Here is a 6,000-nt window from a genome sequence, read left to right on the forward strand (position 1 = left end):
GAGGCAATATTCTAAGAAACAATCTATCAAAATAATTTTTTTTCACAAGGTTTTTTTTAAAGGCTTTTCAATTAATGAACGCAGATTTATTTCACGAAGAAAAGTTTGACAAAAGCCAGTGAGTTCATTTTGGGCCAGTCACTCTCGGAGCCTAATCCCCCACTCAGGGATGTATTATGGGGAAAACAGGGAGGAGAAATATTATGTATTCTAGGCATAATATAAATTAATAATAAACCAAAAATAAAATATGGAGTTCTATTCTTTTTTGTCCACTAAAATGTTTTTGCTCATCTTTGATTGATTGATTGATTGATTTAGTGTATGGCATATCATACATGGACTAGCAATACATATTAACATTTCACCTAGATTAGTAAAACACCATAATGTATAAATGATAAAAAGATCTTTAGTCAAATACCAATGTAGGCCATCTAACTATTGAAGTGCCATCATTGATTTTTACATAGCAACTGATTATGACTCAGTAATATGTCATATGGATTAAGTTTAGGGTTACTGATCAATATATGTTACCCCTACAAATATATTTACCATGCCATAACCACAACAAGGATATTACCCACATTAATTATGTCCATGATCAAGAAAACCTTTTTCTTTCTTCCCTTTAGTGTCCAATTCTTGGAGACTGCCTGGCTGTTTCCTTGGCAAAGTTTTAGAGAAGTAATTTACCACTGCCCCGGTCCTAGGGCTGGTCCAAGCTGGCTTTTTCTAGCCTAATGTCTTAACCAAACTTGCTCCAAAAAACTAGTGGTTGTGCAAAAAATGGAACAAGGGCCAAATCATAAAATATTATATCTTATTGAGAACTATGTTACTTAACCATGTGTAAATACTGCTGAGAAGTTTTAGTTCAGGAAATAAAATTGAAAATATAGCGTACATATATACTGTTTCCTTGAAAATAAGACCTCCCTGAATAATAAGCCCAATTGGGCTTTTGAGCGCATGTGCTAAAATAAGCCCCCCCCCCAAATAAGCCCTCCCTGAAAATATTGCAACACAGCAGCAGCTATGAGGTGACCATGCTCATCGCTTCCTGCACCTCAATAATAATAAGACCTCTCTGAAAATAAGGCCAAGCGCTTATTTTGGGGGTCAAAAGAAAATAAGACCCTGCCTTATTTTGGGGGAAATACGGTAATAATAAATAAAAACCTAACATTTATCATTTCCTCTTATTTTACAAAAGATATACACACTCATATGTGAGTATATTATTCATACAGCATTTTTAATCAGATACGTCTTGCTTTTTTCTAATTAAAAATGTTATCAAAAGAAATATTTTGTAAAAATTATAATTAAAGTTAGTTTAGACATGTCCAAAGGTTGGATCATCTCAATGGCATTTCTAAATCATTTTTATTGTATATATCATATGATTTTAGATGTTCCCTCTATAGAAGATTTGATATGGATACAAAATGTCCCATCATTTTATCTAATGTTGGAAAATATCACTGAATTTCATAAAATGTTTCCAATTTTACATTGTATAAAATTTAGAGTATTGTGTTTGAGAAGAAGTGCTATCCTTTCCAGTCTTATTTTCCACTTAAAATGGGAATTGGTTTAAATAAGGTGGCAGGAAAGTTTGTTTCAATTAATTTTTCTTTTGGAGGAATGGTTTAAAATTTTGCATCTTCTTTTCAGTTAAAATAGAGCTACACAATAGCCTGTGCTAGCTTCATGTTTGCACTTCAATGCAGAGATTTTAATTCAATACACAGGACTATTCATTTTTTTCTATATTTATCAATAAATAAATCACCTTCTTTGGCATATAATGAAAGAACCAAGTTGATTCTAGCTTGGAAATTCAAGTGAACAAAATCACTGTTTGATAAATTTATGATTGGGTTTTATTCCTCTTCCAAATGGGCACATTTGGAATATAACAGGTTTGTGACAAATAGATCTTCGCACTGAATCTTAAACCTCCCCAGAAGATGCCATGATTGAGTCAAAGAAATAAAATTTCATATCTAAGACTTTTTTTAAAAAAAAGCTACTCTCAGGTTCTTCATATCTAAAGAACATGCCTTGCTTTGTTTGCTTTTTTTAAACGGATAAATTATGATGAGTAAGCTGATGTAATCAAAAGATCTGGTAAATGTGACTGAAAGGTGCAATTTTATACCCGTTCACTTGAAAGCAAATGTCGATGAACTCCTTGGGGGGGGTTACTTCCGAGTTCACATGGTGTGAAGAACAGAATCTGAAATTGAAAAGCTTTTCGGATCACTTCGGAAGAGAGCGAGGCAGAACAAGCTAGGTTGAAAAGAGTGAAGGTTTGAGGTGAGAAAAAGCAACTATTCATTCCCCCTAGAAACAGGGGCGGTAAAACGCGCCCGACCGCGGCCCCATTAAGAAATATTTTCCTCTGCCTCTCGGAAGCCTCTAGAGAGCAAAAAAAAAAAAAAAAAAAGCTTCCCTCCAACCTTCCTGGTTCTCACGAACCGAAGCAGCAAACAGACCTGCTTCTAGAAGCTGGAGCGCAGGCGACGGGAGAGGGAACGGCGCCTTGTAGGAACCTTGCAGGCCTCAAAAATCACTTCCTTCCTCCTTGCCTTCTACGGTTGTCCCTCAGTGACAGCCGGGAATGGAGGCGAGGGAGGAGGAGGAGGAGGGAGCCACACGAAGCCCGGGATAACCAAAGGGCGGTTGCAGAGAAGGCAAGTCATTTGACACTGCGGGGATCGGGCGGGTCACCGAGGGGAGCCGCCTGGGGCTGAGTCGACTTTACCTGCTGCTGTTGGTGCAAAGGCACTGAAGAGGGGGCATTCACCTCCCTCCTCCCCGCCTGCGTCCCTCCCTCGCTCAGAGATCCACCGACCCGCCAAAGCAAAGCGGGCTTGGGAGAGCGAAAAGAGGGCTGCCTTCCGGCCGCCGCCGCCGCCGCCTCCCGGCCGCCACCACCCCCCGCCTCGTAGCCGACGCTGCTTGGTGAGTTCAACCACCGCCCCCTTTTCTCTTGCACGCAGGCGCCCAGCTGCAGGGAAAGGCGGAAGCCGCCCACACACGCGCAGCGGCGCTCGGGTAGGACTTTGTCGCTCTGCTGACGGCTTGCCCGGCTTTGGTCCGGCGGATCTGTGCGTCTGCCGAGACGGGGAAAATAAAAAAAGCCACCTTGAAGGAAGGAACCGGGGCATTACGTTGTTTTGCGCGGCGGACTCTCTATGTACGTATCTATGCGCTGTTGCGAGGACCTATTTCGCGTTTGTGCTCGATACCCTGGCGACAAGGAGCCCGAAAGAAAGCGTCCTTAGCTACTGTCGCCGACCAGTAATCGAAAATGAAGAAGACAGTTGGAAGAGCCACTGCAGTACATTTGCGTCTGTCTTGCTAATTCCTATTCTTTTCCAGCCCAGCATCCGCCCGACACGCCTTACACGGCTTGTAGAAACAGAAGTGAGGCAGTTTTTCACATTCATCCTTGTGCCATTGTATCAGGTTCAAATGATAGCGCCCCCCCCCCCCCAATTCCACTAGAGTGGTCAAATGATCATGCTTGCTGACTCCATTTCTCTCCTTAATAAACCCTCTGCACTTTTGAATCTTGAGCTCCACAGATGAAGTGAAGGGTACTGAACATTACTATTACATGTGCAACTAAAGAATCTACACACCACTGCTCATGCAATACGAGCACGCCGCTATTGTTAGTGAAAGTTTCGAAAGAAATTCTTACTCTTCAGTTTAGGCTTTCAGTTTGCCTAATTTCGTTACACAATAAGCTACGTGCTACAACCGTTCGCATGATCATAACGCTACGAAAAGATCCCATATACACTACAAAACTACTCTCCAGAGGCTTTGTTGTTGGCTGAGACTAACAGAAAGGAGCACTAATATGCATCTCTGCTAAAATTGATTAAATATAATCTTCCGAACATAGTATGTAAACAAATACTAATATTTTTGCCACTTGCAATGTCTCAGCAATGAAAAGGGTGGAATTTGGAAAACACTACAGTACAGTACTATTTTTAGAACAATTTGAAAATAGTTTGTAAATTCTGCATAATATAAAGCATTTTCTTCCAAAAGGTATTGTGTTCTCTTTAGATTTTGCCACTGATCTTCAATCTGCAAACAGTTGTATTGGAATAAGTTTTTTCCTCACTGATCAACTTATCACCTTTTTATTATTTGTACTTTTCTGACAAAAATGAACCCATTTTAGAATCAAGTCTGCTGACAAGTGTATTTTATAGTAGCACATTCAAACAGCTTATTCTAATATAAGCAGAATAAAGTTTTTAGCCTTATTTCTGGTAACAATTTAAAGTAACTAACAGCTAAATATGAACAAGATTGCCTCAGTTTTTGGAAATTTTAATTTCAGCGTGCTCTGTCTGCTTCCCGAAAGAAAGCATAAGCCATTTTTATATTTGCATAGTGTGTAACAGCATTTAAGCATATTTATGTAATTGTTTGTCTAATATCTGGATAATTATATATTAGATAGCTGAAATATTCTTGCAGCAATGTAATAAATAACCTAGATTATTTAATTCAGAGTATCTTAATCTTTTAAAAAATAACAAAAGCAGAGAATGTGTAGCCAATATTGGACTATAATTTGCATATCACCTCATCTTATTGGTTAGAATGATAGGATTTAAGGTTCAGTAACCATTGAAATTACACATGTTGGTCATCCTAGGGCCATAGAATTAGCATGTATGTGTATGAACAGGGAGTCCTTGACATATGAAGAAGTTGGGTCTTCAATTTCCCTCACTAAGTGATGTGCTTGTAAAGTAAGATGTCACGTCACCACTGACTTACAATCTCAGCACTCCCTGTTGCTGTCATTAATAAAAACCGCAGGTTTTTTTAAGCTACCCATTTCTCCAAAAATAAGACCCAACCAGAACATAGCATGATTTTTAGAATGTTCCTAATATAAACCCAACCCCCAAAATTAACCCCAATTAAGATTGTGAACCGGGAGGTGGCAGGGGCCAATGGTGTCTGGCTGCAGCCTACTGGCCCTTGGTCAATGCACTCGGGCTGCGCAGCAGATGAGTCCAAGTCGCCCATGCAGCGCAGATGAGTCCAAGCGCTGTGACCACTGGGCTGGCCCTCCAAGCATCAAGCAGAGGCAGAGGTGTGGGGGAAGGCACATGTTCTGGTCCATGGATGCACCATGTGGCAAGCAAAGACAGACTGAGACAGAGTGCACCGGTGTCCACAGGAAGCTCATCCCGTATGTGTGGTGGGGCTGGAAGATGCCGGGCGGCAGGGGATAAGCATGTAGGGGCAGCAGCATAGCACTGCCACCTGCCTTGCCTGATCCCTCTGGTGCTCATCAATAACAAGATTGCCAACAGAGATGCCAAGGAGAAGGAGGAGAATAAGAAGATGGAAGACAGCAAGGAAAAGCAGAAGAAAAAAGTGAGGTAAAGAAAGAACAGAAGTAGCAGCATTAATAACTAGGATTTCATTGGACCCTCTCATCCAATGTCATTCTCCAGCTCCACCGCACATGCAGGACAAGCTTCCCATGACCACCCACCCAGTCCGTCCTACCATCTATCTTTGCTTGCCATTTCACATATCGGGTGGGTTGGATCAAGTGCTTACTCCGTTGCCTCTGCCTCCACCTCCTGCTTGAAGGCCAGACCGGTGATTGCAGTTCTCAGAGTTGCCTGCACTGCATGGGTTGAGCAGCCCCAAGGCTGCAACTGCTGCCAGACACATCCCCCACACGCTCATCGCCACTTGTGCAGGCACCAGGGCATCCAGCCAGGCTGATCACCCTGATACTATGTTTCCTCAAAAATAAGGCATATACTTTAAATATATACCTTTCACCCTGGCCTCGCTGATAAGGAGTCAAGCCCTGTAGCTCAATGGTTAACACATCTGCCTTAGAGGCAATAGAGCACAGGTTCGATTCCCAGTAAGGGTGTGGCTAGCTGATGAGAGCTAAATAGCTTGAAATAGATCTATACTAGTCTC

The 6,000-nt window shown here is 41.5% G+C and overlaps 1 protein-coding gene across 1 annotated transcript in view; it reads right to left on the reverse strand.

Annotated features, from left to right (window-relative positions):
* Positions 1-2,968, reverse strand: part of TBC1D5 (TBC1 domain family member 5) — a 379,115-nt gene extending 376,147 nt beyond the window's left edge. Inside the window, exon 1 of the mRNA XM_032235839.1 lies at positions 2,777-2,968. The gene's annotated coding sequence lies outside the window, so the exon portion shown is untranslated. The remainder of the gene's footprint in view (positions 1-2,776) is intronic.
* Between the last annotated feature and the right edge of the window lie 3,032 nt (positions 2,969-6,000).

The sequence above is a fragment of the Thamnophis elegans genome, chromosome Z (assembly GCF_009769535.1).
Source record: "Thamnophis elegans isolate rThaEle1 chromosome Z, rThaEle1.pri, whole genome shotgun sequence".
Taxonomy (NCBI): domain Eukaryota; kingdom Metazoa; phylum Chordata; class Lepidosauria; order Squamata; family Colubridae; genus Thamnophis; species Thamnophis elegans.